General features: G+C 45.2%; 1 protein-coding gene across 5 annotated transcripts in view; it reads left to right on the forward strand.

Moving 5' to 3' along the window:
• Positions 1-922: 922 nt before the first annotated feature.
• EPN2 (epsin 2) overlaps positions 923-13,580 on the forward strand; it is a 53,004-nt gene continuing 40,346 nt past the window's right edge. For 4 of the 5 annotated variants that reach the window (XR_010442001.1, XR_010442000.1, XM_064725539.1 and 1 more), the window contains exon 1: positions 923-1,073. The gene's annotated coding sequence lies outside the window, so the exon portion shown is untranslated. Of the gene's footprint in view, positions 1,074-8,654; positions 8,761-13,580 lie in introns of those variants that run through there. The other variant, XM_064725540.1, reaches the window with a different exon arrangement.

The following is a 13,580-nucleotide window of genomic DNA, read 5'->3' on the forward strand; positions in this document are numbered from 1 at the left end:
AATGTGGTTATTTTATATTGGCATCTGCAGTGGGAGTATCTGCGCTGTGTGAGGCAGTGGGAGCTGTGCCAGGGAGGTTCAGGTGGGACACCGGGAGGGATTTTCTCGTAGAAAGAGTGAATAAATATTGGAATGGGCTGGCCAAGGATGTGGAGGAGTCGCTGGCCCTGGCGGTGTTTAAGGAAAGGCTGGATGTGGCACTCAGTGCCACGGTCTAGTTGACAAGGGGGTGTTTGGCCACAAGTTGGGACTTGATCATCTCAGGTCTTTTCCAAACTAATTCATTCTATGATTCTGCTTTGGGGGCTGACAGCCCACACTGGACCTCGATTTTTGGGGGGCAGCCCTGTCCTGAAATATGTTTCTCTTGGGCGCTGTCAATGTTGGGTTGGAGTTATGTTCCCCAAGCCTTCTCCTTCCATCAAAACCAGCCCCAGACCTGCTTTAAAGTGTACCATGATCCATAAATGTGGTTATTTTGTACTGATATTAATTAATTTCTAATTTTTGTCCCTGGATTTTGGGGGATCTCTAGCCCTGAACCCACTTCTTCCTCGGCTCTGTAAGCAGTGAAGGGGATCCCCAAGCGCCCTCCTTCCATCAAACCCAGCCCCGCACCCTCCCTAAAGCGTTCCCTGACCCATAAATGTAGTTATTTTGTAATGATAGAGTTGTTTTTTATTATTTCACACAGGTTTTTTGGGGGACCCCTGAGGAGTTTCCCCAGGCGCTCTCCCGTACAACGTCGCCCGTGCCCGGGGGCCGATCCTGCCTCGCTCCGCACTGGCGCCGGGTCCGGCTGCGAGGAGCCGCGCCAGGAGGGAGGGAGGAAGGAAGGGAAGAGGGAGGGAAGGAGGGGAAAAGGGAGGGAAGGAGGGGACGGGCAGCGCCGCGTCCCCCCCGCCCTCAGCGCGGCCGCGCCTCGGGGCCGCGCGCGGCCGCCGGTTCCGCCTCCTCCGCCGCCTCCCCGCGGCCGCCGCCGCCATGTTGGATGGTGCGTGTGGGTGTCAAGCGCAGCCCGCGGCCGCCGGGCACCGGGACACCGGGACACCGCGCCCGCCCCGCGCCCGCAGGTCAGCGCGGCTCCCGCGGGCCGCGGGACGGGACGGGGGGAACGGGCGGGCGGCCCCCGCAGCGCCGCCTTTCCCCTCGGCGGGGCGCGGGGTGGGCGCGGGAAGGGCCCCCGGGGGTCCCCGCGGGGAGGGCGCGGGGCCGCGGTCGCCTTTGTTGTCGCCGGTGGGTGGCTGGGCGGGCGGCGGCGGGGACGGGCCGGGCCCCCGCGGGCCCGGCTTCGGGCCTGGCTCCCGATGGGCCTCCCGGGGCTGCGGGGGATGGCGGGGCCTGCGGGCTCGGGGGGCTCCCGGCGGCGGCGGCGGCGCTGGGGCGGGGGGGCTCCGCTCCGCCCGGTCCGACCCCCGCCCCGGCGTTGTTCACCTCCATCGTGGCGGGGCCGGGGATATTTTGTTGTATTTTCAGTGCTATCGTTGTTTGGGAGATGTGTGTTAATGCTTTTAATGATTTTTAAGGGTCTGTTTTATATAGGGGGCTTGGACTAGATGATCTCCAGAGGTTCCTTTCAACCCTGATAATTCTGTGATTCTGTAATATTCTCTCTCTCTCCCTATATATATTTACACCGATACATACTTATATATATATATATTTTAAATTTTTTACCTGCAGTACCTGTGATGCTAGAGATTAGGGTTGGGTAGTCAGCGAGCTGTATTACATTATTGCTGTGAAATGTATTGAAACAGTAATTATCACAGGCTGCCCGCAATGGAAGTCCCCTATTTTAAAGCCGTAAGGCTTTAATGTAAATGTTAAAATATTCATGTTAAGATTTAAAGCTCTAAGGCTTTAAGACTGGTAGCGTTTGGTCTCAGTTTTATGGGTGTGTAATGCTTCCCCCTCCCCCTTCTCAAGTACGGTATACTGATCTGAAAAGCCAAGTGAGATTTTAAATTGGACATATTTCTTGTTCTCATCTATTAAGAAAATAACCTGAATTATCTACATGCTCATCCATTTTCAACAGGAGGCCTAAAAGACTTGTTAGGATTGTGAAGCTGTTGCAGATGTTACGGGCTGTAGAGTCTGACTTGAGGAGTTCAAAATGCAAATCAGGCCACGGGATTAAGTTTTATTATTCTCTCCACTGAAATGCTTGTTTTATGGTAACACAGAACTCTTGCATAATTCCAGTGTGTTGCTGTGTTTTGTGAGACACAAGGTCATAGGAAATTGTATTGTTGGGGTGTGAAATGTGGGATGAATGATTTTTTTAAAATCAGAAATATATTGTAATGGTATCTTTAGCAAAATGCAGCCTGTTTAGGAGTTACTTCTAAATATGTTTGTCTTGGCTGATTCTCAGATGTGTTATTTTTGAACAAACTCAAGTGTAGAGTTTTATTGGGAGGAATCAAAACTTTTGATAAATTTTCCTTTATGGACTCCAAGTAATGGTAAACTAGCTCGACAGAATTTCAGAGATAAACTTCCCCATATTAAATATTTAACCATGTTATCAAGAATTATCAAGCAGAAATGACCCATGAGTGTGCATTCCTGAAGGCGGATTCTGATAAGGCCAAATTGACTGTGGGCTCCATTTGAGGAAGTTTGGCTTGGGGGTGCTGATGGTAACTTCCTCTATTCCATGGAGTTACTCTGCAACATTTCACCTGTGTCACAACAGCTCTCTGACACAGCAGCTTGACTTGTACATCTGCTGAGGAATGGAAATTGTTATCAGCCTTTGAGAAATGCAGGGCAGCGCTCCCAGGATCTTTGAATCCCAGAATGGGATGGGTTGGGTTGGAAGGGACCTCAGAGCTCATCCAGTCCCACCCTGCTGTGGCAGGGACACTTCCACTATCCCAGGTTTTTCCAAAAATGGTCCAGCCTGGCCTTGGGCACCTCCAGGGATCCAGGGGTGGCCACAGCTTCTCTGGGAACCTCCCCACCTTCCCAGGGAGGAATTCCTGCCCAGTGTCCCATCCAGTGCTGCTCTCTGGCAGTGGGAAGCTGTTCCTTCTTGGCCTGGGACTCCAAGCCCTTGTAAATAAATATTCTCTCTCCATGGACTTCTGAGAAAAAGCAGACTTGTTCCCTAGGTAGAAGCTAAGCAGTGGTGGGTAATATTTGCGTTATAAAAATGCTGTTTATGAGTTACCTGATGGGTGTGGAAGGAGCAGAGGAGAGAGCCCTGCCTGTCAGATAGCCTGGCTGGTGATGTTCATGTTGGCTTTCACTTGCATTTATTCTACAGTCACATTTAATGAAGGGTTCACAAACATCTGATGTCCAGTGTAATGCAGGCAGCAGAAATGAATTCATCTTGCACTGACCACATCATTATTTACATAACTGGTTAATCATGCTAGTTTTGTTCCAGCTGTCAGCCATTTGATTGCTTTAAAACTTGGAGCTTTTAAGAAGCCTCAAATCTTGGATCACTGCTGGGAAATGCCAAAGGCCTAATTTGTTACTTCATAAAAATGCTGATAGTCTCTCTTGATACAGAAATCGGGGTTTTGTTTCTGTGGTTGTTTTTTTTTTTTTTTTCCTTTAGACAGAGAGAGAGAACAATCATTAAATGATAATCAGTTTAGGGGAAATACATTAAAGAGTAGTTATGATGTTCCTGATCTTGCTTTTCTTAGGTCTCCTACGTGGGATGGGGAAATGACTCTGGCTTTTGCTTGGTGTAGGGGAATATAAGTTACTCTAATACCTTTCTTTAATGACTGGCACTCAGGAAGCAACTTCCCAGTCTTGCAGGGCCATATTTGCAGAGTGCTAAAGTGTCCCTTGGGATGTTGCTAATAGAAAATGAAATGTGCCTGCTTTGTAGGAACGCCTGTAATGTTCTTTTCCCACTTTGCCTCGCTCTGATCTGTGCGGGGAAAATATCGAAACGTACCAGCATCCTGCTGGCTTAAGTGCTTCAAAGAACAGCAGGTTTTTGTGTGTTTCAGTAGCCTGGCTGCTCATTAAGGAGGCAGGAGACTCCATGGAGGAGAACAACACGGATTGCTGTGCTCTGGAATCAAACCTGCCGGGGCTGATTGTGGTTGTGCTGGCGTTGGTGTGCTGCAGGTTTGGTACAGGCTGGGCTGTGCTCAATGGCAGACCCTGGAAAGCCTGAGTTAATCACTTCAGCTGTTGGTACAGGACTGCTTTCCTGTTCTGCGTGGGGAGAGAATTCAGAGTGGTTGAATTCAGAGTGGTTGAATGTGAGTGAGTTCAGAGACTCTGGGCCTCAGGATGGATCTAGAACTCAGTGGCTGTTGGGCTGAGCCTCTCAGTGAGCGGTGCAGCAGGTAGAAACAGGAAAACTGATCTTCTTTATTTATCATTTTACAAATAACAGTTTTGTCTCTGGTTTCCAAATTTGGGGTTTGCTTCATGTTATGATGCTGCTCCATTGATAAAGGTGAAGTTGTTGGGTCAGAAGGTTCTGTGGTGTTTTCTGTAGGTAACCAGTGGTTGTAGGCAGAGTTTAAGGAGAGTAGCTTAAGTTACCAAGATTGGGTTCTGTGTAAATATCTAATAGTGAAGCTTGTATGAATGATGATACTAATTAGAAAATCAGTATAGAAGTACTTTGTGTTTGTTCATTGCACTGGCACTGAGGATGTCTGCAGAATTCCATTTGTAATTCACTATTGTTCCTTTCTATATGGAAATATAACTTTGAGTTATGCTAGCAAGATGCTTTTCCTCTGTATAGATAATTTCCAGCTCATTTTTCTGGTATGGTTACAAAAATGGAACTTGAATTGATCTCAGAGCCAATACCCTGTGTTACATTAATTGTTAATAGTGAGTCTCTGTGTTTGCGCTGTTAACATAAATGCCTTTAAGCGGTGCCTCGAGCTTGTGTTCAAGGCCAGGCTGGGCTGTTCACGCCCCCTGTGCCTGGGTTTGCCAAACGCAGCCCTGTGCAGGCGGGGTGGGAGCTCAGGCTGGGACAGGTCCCCGCCGGCAGTGGGGGTGCAGCTGCCTCTGGGTGAGACCGGGGCCAGCCCTGCCTGGCTGCAGCTCCGCCTCGCAGGCTCCCTGATCTGGGTTCTGTGCTGGAGGTGGCTGGGGAGCTTGGAAGGAGTCTCAAACACACTCTTGTTTTGTTGTTGTGATCCATACAAATTGTGTTCAAGGCACAGTTTTCCTTCCACCGTCAGGAGTGGAGCTCCCTGAGCTGTCTGGAGTGATCAGCTGAAATTTGTGTGTGAGACCTCTGCAGTTTCCTTCCACCCTCTTCTTGTTCCTTCCTTTCCTTCTACCCTGCTCCTGCCTTTCCTTTCACCTTGTTCCTGTTATTTCCTTTCCTTCCACCCTGCTCCTGCCCCTGCCTTTCCTCCTATGCTGCTCCTGCTCCTGTTCCTTCTTTTCCTTCCACTCTGCTCCTGCCTTTCCTTCCACCCTGCTCCTGTTCCTGCCTTTCCTTCCACCTTGTTCCTGTTATTTCCTTTCCTTCCACCCTGCTCCTGCTCCTTCTTTTCCTTCCACCCTAATCTTTCTCCTTCCTTTCCTTCCACCCTGTTCTTGTTCCTTCCTTTTCTTCCACCCTGCCCCTTCTGCTTTTCCTTCCACCCTGCTCCTGTTCCTTCTTTTCCTTCCACTCTGCTCCTTCTCTTGTCTTTTCTTTCACCCTGTTCCTACCTTTTCTTCCACCCTTTTCCTTCCATTCCTTCCACCCTGTTCTTTCTCCTTCCTTTCCTTCCACCCTGCTCTTTCTCCTGTTTTTCTTTCCACCTTGTCCTGTTCCTTCCTTTCCTTCCACCCTGCTCCTGCCCCTGCCTTTCCTCCTATGCTGCTCCTGCTCCTTCTTTTCCTTCCACCCTAATCTTTCTCCTTCCTTTCCTTCTACCCTGCTCCTACCTTTCCTTCCACCCTGCTCCTGTTCCTTCTTTTCCTTCCACTCTGCTCCTTCTCTTGTCTTTTCTTTCACCCTGTTCCTACCTTTTCTTCCACCCTTTTCCTTCCATTCCTTCCACCCTGCTCTTTCTCCTGTTTTTCTTTCCACCTTGTCCTGTTCCTTCCTTTCCTTCCACCCTGCTCCTGCCTTTCCTTCCACCTTGTTCCTGTTATTTCCTTTCCTTCCACTCTGCTCCTGCCCCTGCCTTTCCTCCTATGCTGCTCCTGCTCCTTCTTTTCCTTCCACCCTAATCTTTCTCCTTCCTTTCCTTCCACCCTGTTCTTGTTCCTTCCTTTCCTTCCACCCTGCCCCTTCTGCTTTTCCTTCCACCCTGCTCCTGCTCCTTCTTTTCCTTCCACTCTGCTCCTTCTCTTGTCTTTTCTTTCACCCTGTTCCTACCTTTTCTTCCACCCTTTTCCTTCCATTCCTTCCACCCTGCTCTTTCTCCTTCCTTTCCTTCCATCCTGCTCCTTCTCCTGTTTTTATTTCTACCTTGTCCTGTTCCTTCCTTTTCTTCCACCCTTTTCCTTCCATTCCTTCCACCCTTTTCCTTCCATTCCTTCCACCCTGTTCTTTCTCCTTCCTTTCCTTCCACCATGTTCCTTCCTTTCCTTCCATCCTTCTCCTTCTCCTGTTTTTCTTTCTACCTTGTCCTGTTCCTTCCTTTCCTTCCACCCTGCTCCTGCCTTTCCTTCCACCTTGTTCCTGTTATTTCCTTTCCTTCCACCCTGCCCCTGCCTTTCCTTCCACCTTGTTCCTGCTCCTTCTTTTCCTTCCACCCTAATCTTTCTCCTTCCTTTCCTTCTAACCCTGCTCCTTCCTTTCCTTCCACCCTGTTCTTGTTCCTTCCTTTCCTTCCACCCTGCTCCTTCTGCTTTTCCTTCCACTCTGCTCCTTCTCTTGTCTTTTCTTTCACCCTGTTCCTACCTTTTCTTCCACCCTTTTCCTTCCATTCCTTCCACCCTGTTCTTTCTCCTTCCTTTCCTTCCACCATGTTCCTTCCTTTCCTTCCACCCTGCTCTTTCTCCTGTTTTTCTTTCTACCTTGTCCTGTTCCTTCCTTTCCTTCCACCCTGTTCCTGCCCCTGCCTTTCCTCCTATGCTGCTCCTGCTCCTTCTTTTCCTTCCATCCTTTCTTGTTCCTTCCTTTCCTTCCACCCTGCCCCTTCTGCTTTTCCTTCCACCCTGCTCCTGTTCCTTCTTTTCCTTCCACTCTGCTCCTTCTCTTGTCTTTTCTTCCACCCTTTTCCTTCCATTCCTTCCACCCCGCTCTTTCTCCTTCCATTCCTTCCACCCTGCTCTTTCTCCTGTTTTTCTTTCCACCTTGTCCTGTTCCTTCCTTTCCTTCCACCCTGCTCCTTCTCCTTCTTTTCCTCCCCCCCTGCTCCTGCCTCTCCTCCCAGAGCAGTTTTCCCATGTTGTTTGCAGTGCCTGAGCCTCTCATGTCACCATCCAATAAATCCTAAATGCTCATGAGGACCAGGAGAGTTTGGAGGGTGGCCCAGGCAGGAGAAGGCCTCTGTGCTGTTTCTCCTGGCTCTTTGAGGCTTTTTTGTTTCTCAGAATGCAGCACTCAGTGAACAATACTCATACAAATTAAGTAATAAATTATTGTTTTGAAAGTTCAAAGCTGCTTATGAGTTTAAAGCCACGCCAGACACCTTAGTTAGAGATGTTTTATGTTCACCCTACCAGACAGAAATCTGAAGACTCCCTTGCCTTGTTTGCTTTTCAGTATTGCAGGAGTTATGGCCAATTTTGGGGACTGGAGTTTTAGAACAAATCACTAAAATTCATGGTGGAGTCTGGGGGTCATGGCTAAAATTCAGCAGCCAAACACTGATTTAATTTCTCTCCTGTGTAACCTCATAGAGACTCCCCTGCCCTTCTGGAGATGTCACTTACATAATGTGATGGCTTCTACAATCCACCTGGGAGTTTTCATTATTTAAAAGCAGAAACCCAGGCAAAGCCAGCTACTTCTCCCTACTTCTGTTGGATGGGTTTGAGTTTTGCCACCAAGAAATGCTACAACAGACCTGGTACCCCTGCTAGGGAAAAATACCAATGATGGCTGGGATGTTCTTTTACATTTTTATCTTTATTCTCCCAAATCATATTAATTTCTAGACTTAACATCAATTTAGTAGTTTCTGAACCTTTGCAAGGGCAATGGTCTTTTCAGAGCTTTGCTAGAACAAAGACATTTTAAGAATCTTAATAGAGAATCGTGTAATCTTATTACAACTGCTCGTGTTTAAATCACTTCCTTGTACTTAAATAACAATCTGTCACCAGCTATTTCTTGATTGTAGTTTTTGTCAGTTGCAATTTATCCCCCTCCCTGGTTTGGTTGAAGTTTTTTTCCCCCCTGATTGTGCAACCTTTAGGTTGGCAAAGCTCCTTCTTTCTCACCCAGTTCCTCTGAGTCCACTGGGAGTAATTGCATGAGTAAATTGCTCAGTGGTGTAAGAGCTGTGCAGTTCACGAGTAAAACCTTTGTGGGACAAACCCCTCTGAAAGAACTCTGAAAGAACTGAACCAGACAGTTCTGATATTCCTCAGGGAGAGACCAAACAAAATCTTTTTAAAGGGATGGCAGCACAAGGAATCCCTCAGCTCTAGGTGGGAATTCTGTTCCAGGAGGTTCCTCATGGGGATGAGCACACCCCAAGCATCACCTCAGTTTTGTCATTCTGATTTTTATTTATTTCTTTCTTTTTAGTGATGAGGATTTCTTCAGCCAAATCTGTTGACCCAATTGCTGCTGAAGCTGCTTTCCTACTGCCTTTCAGCTCTGTTTGGACAGGGATGAGGCTTGTGACAACAGCAGTAAGGCAGAGATGTTTGCTCTAACCTATGAAATCAGGCAGAATTGAAGATCATTAATTAATCCTTATCTGCAGAGCTGTTCTAACATGCCTGTTCCCTGGTGGGGATGGTCAAGCACAGCGTGCTCTGCCACGTGCTGCACGGAAAGGAAAGCACTGCAATTGCTAGCTGGAAAACACAACTTGAATATTTTTAATTATTCATTTCATTAATCAGAGGAGCACCCTCCCATTTTGTGCCATTGCTGGGTTGTGACTGGCAATGTCTGGTTAGAGGCTCCTGATCAGGCATTCCCCTCAGTGTTCACATCCAGGGAAGATCTGATGCATCTTTAAAATGCCCCTGGCCAGGTATTTAATTATTTGATGAAAACTCTTTCTCTAATGACCACTGGAAAGCACAAACTCCCCTCTGTTGTATTATCTAATGAAATATTTGCCTTCTGAGCCCATCCTGCCTTATTGCAGGGGTTTGATTGCTTCTTGCAGTGTTCTGCTGCTTGCAGTGATTTTTTTTTTTGAAGGATGGAATGCTTATTACCTATGAGAAGTGTTACTATATTTTGCTGCTGTTGTTGAGCAGAGTTCATGAAGTTAAACTTTGTCTACCAATTTAGAAGAGTTTCTCAGAAAGTCAAGATAATGCTCTGTTGGAATGTTTTCAGATAAACAGCATAGGTGACAGACTGCTTTTCTTAGGAGTATGCAAATGCAGATCAGAAATCAATATTTAATACTGTAATTTTGGAGAATATTTTCAATTTGTGCATATTTTTAAGGCAGAAATTTCTATCTGCTGCTCAGAAGAGCAGCATGACTGTCCTTGCACCAGGCTATGATTGTGGTATTTCATACTTTTTCAGCAAAGCTGCTGCTTTCTGAAGATTTTATTGGTACTTGGGTGACTCCTCTGAAAGATATTTATGTTTATATGTTTACTGGTTCTCTTGGGAAGCTTTAATAAGGAAGTAAAATACAGGAATGTTTATAATTGCTTTGACTTGGCTTTCAGAATTCTTGTAGAGAAGCTGAAGTCTAAAAGCTCCAGTACAGCAAAATCACTTTTAAACTGGTTTATTGCAGAGAAGCACTGAGGTAAATCATCAAAGGACTTTTTAGTCTGCAAAACTGCTTAAGTGTTGTGTTTAAAATTTACAAATCGCTGCCCCCTTTGTGAGGCAGACTGAAATGTCTGGCTCTCTTTTACGTTTGACTACCTAGTGAATAATCTGCTTTTGCCTGGCCTGCTGCTTTAAACACACTGAGAGCTGCAATTGCCATTTGGGTGTCACAGTAGTGGCTGTGGATATTTCATTTCATCATAACACAACCATAGGATGCCTCCAGGAGTATTTACATGGCTTTAAAAGTCAGGACGTGTTTTATGCAGGAGATTGGGAATTTTGGGGAGTGCTCTGCTGAAATGGTGAGGAGTGAGGAGCAGCAGGAGAGTTTTGTAGCTTGTCTTTATGATTGTGGTTTTAATTTGCTTTATGGGGGGGTTGTTGTGGATCAAGCAGAGTGTGAGCACATCTTCCCTCTGGGGGGATCCCTGGGTTTTGGGGCTGTTTGCTTTCAGGTGTGAGTGCAGGAAACGCTCCAGCATCCTGCGTGCAGGAACACTTTTGTTCTCTACGCTCTGTGCAAAATTGAAATTGTGTCTGGATGCTTTGGCTTCCAGCCAGGCTTTTAATCTCTGCTTTTTTGTGTCAGCTTGGATAGTGTATAGAATGCTATAGTGCCTTTTGCTGGCCCTGGAAATGCTGATTTTTAGTTTTATTTTGAGAAGGGTTTTCTTTTTCTTATTAGAAGAAAAATAAACTTGAAAGGAGGAGGAAAGCCTGTGCTTTTTTTTTTTTTTTTTGTAGTTTATGCTTTACAGAAAGACCTGAAATGTTCTGTCAAAGCTTTATCCCTTGTCTCACAAATTCAAAATTTAGAAACGGGGCAGAGCAAAGGGGTCTCAAGGAAGGTAATTTGGAGTGAGAGAAAGGGAGAATTAAAAACACATTCAGTGCCCATTAATGTGTGAAATGGATGTGCCTTAGGATGCCACAAGGCTTCTTCTTCTCTCTTCTTTTTTGTGTCAGCTTGGATAGTGTATATATATTAGTGCCTTTTCTGTCCTGGAAATGGATTTTTGTTTTATTTTAGAAGAAAAATAAACTTGAAAGGAGGAGGAAAGTCTGTGCTGGTTTGGTTTTTTTTCTTTTTTGTTTTTGTTGTAGTTTATGCTTTACAGAAAGGCCTGAAATGTTCTGTCAAAGCTTTATCTCTTGTCTCACAAATTCAAAATTTAGAAATGGGGCAGGGCAAGGTGGGGAGGGGTCTCAAGGTAATTTGGAGTGAGAGAAGGGGGAAAATTAAAAACACATTCAGTGCCCATTAATGTGTGAAATGGATGTGCCTTTAGATGCCACAAGGCTTCTTCTTATCTCTTCTTTTTTGTGTCAGCTTGGATAGCGTATATGATACTATAGTGCCTTTTCCTGTCCCTGGAAATGCTGATTTTTAGTTTTATTTTAGAAGAAAAATAAACTTTCTGTGCTGGGTTTTTTTTTCTTTGTTTTTCATTTGTTGTTGTAGTTTTGTGCTTTACAGAAGGACCTCAAATGTTCTGTCAAAGCTTTATCTCTTGTCTCACAAATTCAAAATTTAGAAACCGGGCAGAGCAATGTGGGGAAGGGGTCTCAAGGTAATTTGGAGTGAGAGAAGGGGAAAATTAAAAGCACATTCAGTGCCCATTAATGTGTGAAATGGATGTGCCTTTAGATGCCACAAGGCTTCTTCTTATCTCTTCCTTTTTGTGTCAGCTTGGATAGTGTATATAATACTATAGTGCCTTTTCCTGGCCCTGGAAATGCTGAGTTTTAGTTTTATTTTAGAAGAAAAATAAACTTTATAGGAGGAGGAAAGTCTGTGCTGGGTTTTTTCTTTTTCATTTGTTGTTGTAGTTTATGCTTTACAGAAAGACCTCAAATGTTCTGTCAGAGCTTTATCTCTTGTCTCACAAATTCAAAATTTAGAAATGGGCAGGCAAGTGGGGAAGGTAAGGTAATTTGGAGTGAGAGAAAGGGGAAAATTAAAAACACATTCGGTTCCATTAATGTATGAAATGGATGTGCCTTTAGATGCCACAAGGCTTCTTCTTATCTCTTCTTTTTTGTGTCAGCTTCGATAGTGTATATAATACTATAGTGCCTTTTCCTGTCCCTGGAAATGCTGATTTTTAGTTTTATTTTAGAAGAAAAATAAACTTGAAAGGAGGAGGAAAGTCTGTGCTGGTTTGGTTTTTTTTCTTTTTTGTTTTTGTTGTAGTTTATGCTTTACAGAAAGACCTCAAATGTTCTGTCAGAGCTTTATCTCTTGTCTCACAAATTCAAAATTTAGAAATGGGGCAGGGCAAGGTGAAGAGGGGTCTCAAGGTAATTTGGAGTGAGAGAAAGGGAGAATTAAAAACACATTCTGTTCCCATTAATGTGTGAAATGGATGTGCCTTTAGATGCCACAAGGCTTCTTCTTCCATCCAGCTTGACCAGCCTTTTGTCAAAACTCCTGTTTTAACTATTTCAGTAAAATCCGGTGACTTTGGCATTCTCTGCCTGCCTGGGAAAGCCGGGTACGAGAGGATTTAGCCCCGCCTGCCTCTCCCATGCTAAACAGATGCAAATGAGCCCCCTCCCTCCAGCTGCCTGTCCTCTCCTCTGCGTTCCATTGTTTGCATGAAAGCTGTTCTGGTGCCAACTCCCAGCCCAGAGGGCAGGTGAGAGGAATGAAAAAAATCCCAGATTCCATGAACAGAGCGTTTGGAGCTTGTAATGTCATCCCTGCACACAAAACAGTCCCAGCAGCTGCACAGAGCAGAGGTTTGGCACAAAGGCAAACATCAAAGTGGCGAGAAAAGAGGAGTTTATTTAAAATATTGCAGAAAGACTTAAAAACATTGGTGCTCACCTATGAGAGCTATTAAAAATTAAAGAAGAGCCTTTGAAGGCAAGCATTAAAGATTTAATAGTATTAATTGAATGAAGCCGTGGGAGTTGAGGATGTGCAGGCACATGTGTGAGTGCATGTTCTGCGTTAAGGCAGCAGAGTGCTGTGCTTGCTCTGGAAGGGCTACCTTAACAAACCCTAATTATTCTGGGGTTAATTAGAGACACCATTAGGGCTGAGAGTGTAAACACAAGGAGGGGACTTGGAGAGAAGGAAAAGTGCAGAGCCCACCAGCCTTGGCATCCCTAGGCAGGGTCCTTCCCAATCTACATTTAAGCATAATTTTGTTTATATCATTAAGGCTGATTTTTTTTTTTTTTGCAAGAATAAATTCCTTTTCCTTTGTTGTGAGAGCAGTAACTTAATACTGTCGTGCTCCAGCCACAGGTATGGGCTTTCTTTTGGCAGCTGAACTTCCATGTTACTTGAGAATTATTTTCTTTTAAGACTAGCTGATTTTGGGAGCTTTTTAGCTTTTCTTCTGCTTCAAACTTTCACTGTTAGGAAAACTTGTTGGAGGAAGAAGTTTGTCTGTAAATAGACACAAAAATAAAATTGCAGTTCAGCATGATTGCAGTAACCTGGTGTGGAGGAGGGGTTTTTGTTTTTTGGTTTTTTTTTTCTCTTTGCAAATTAAATACTCAATTTAAGGCTTAACATATTTGCACATTAAAAAGCAGGGAAAAAACCAAATTTTTGTATCATTTCTAGAAAGAAAGAGCTCTGAAAGCTCCTTGCAAGGTGGCTTGGCAAGGGAGGACATGGAGGATTTGATGGCTTTGGGAATCCTGGTGTGGAGAGGCACCACCAGAGCTGAGGGAGATCTCA

The sequence above is a fragment of the Zonotrichia leucophrys genome, chromosome 14, assembly GCF_028769735.1.
Source record: "Zonotrichia leucophrys gambelii isolate GWCS_2022_RI chromosome 14, RI_Zleu_2.0, whole genome shotgun sequence".
In the NCBI taxonomy this organism is placed as follows: domain Eukaryota; kingdom Metazoa; phylum Chordata; class Aves; order Passeriformes; family Passerellidae; genus Zonotrichia; species Zonotrichia leucophrys.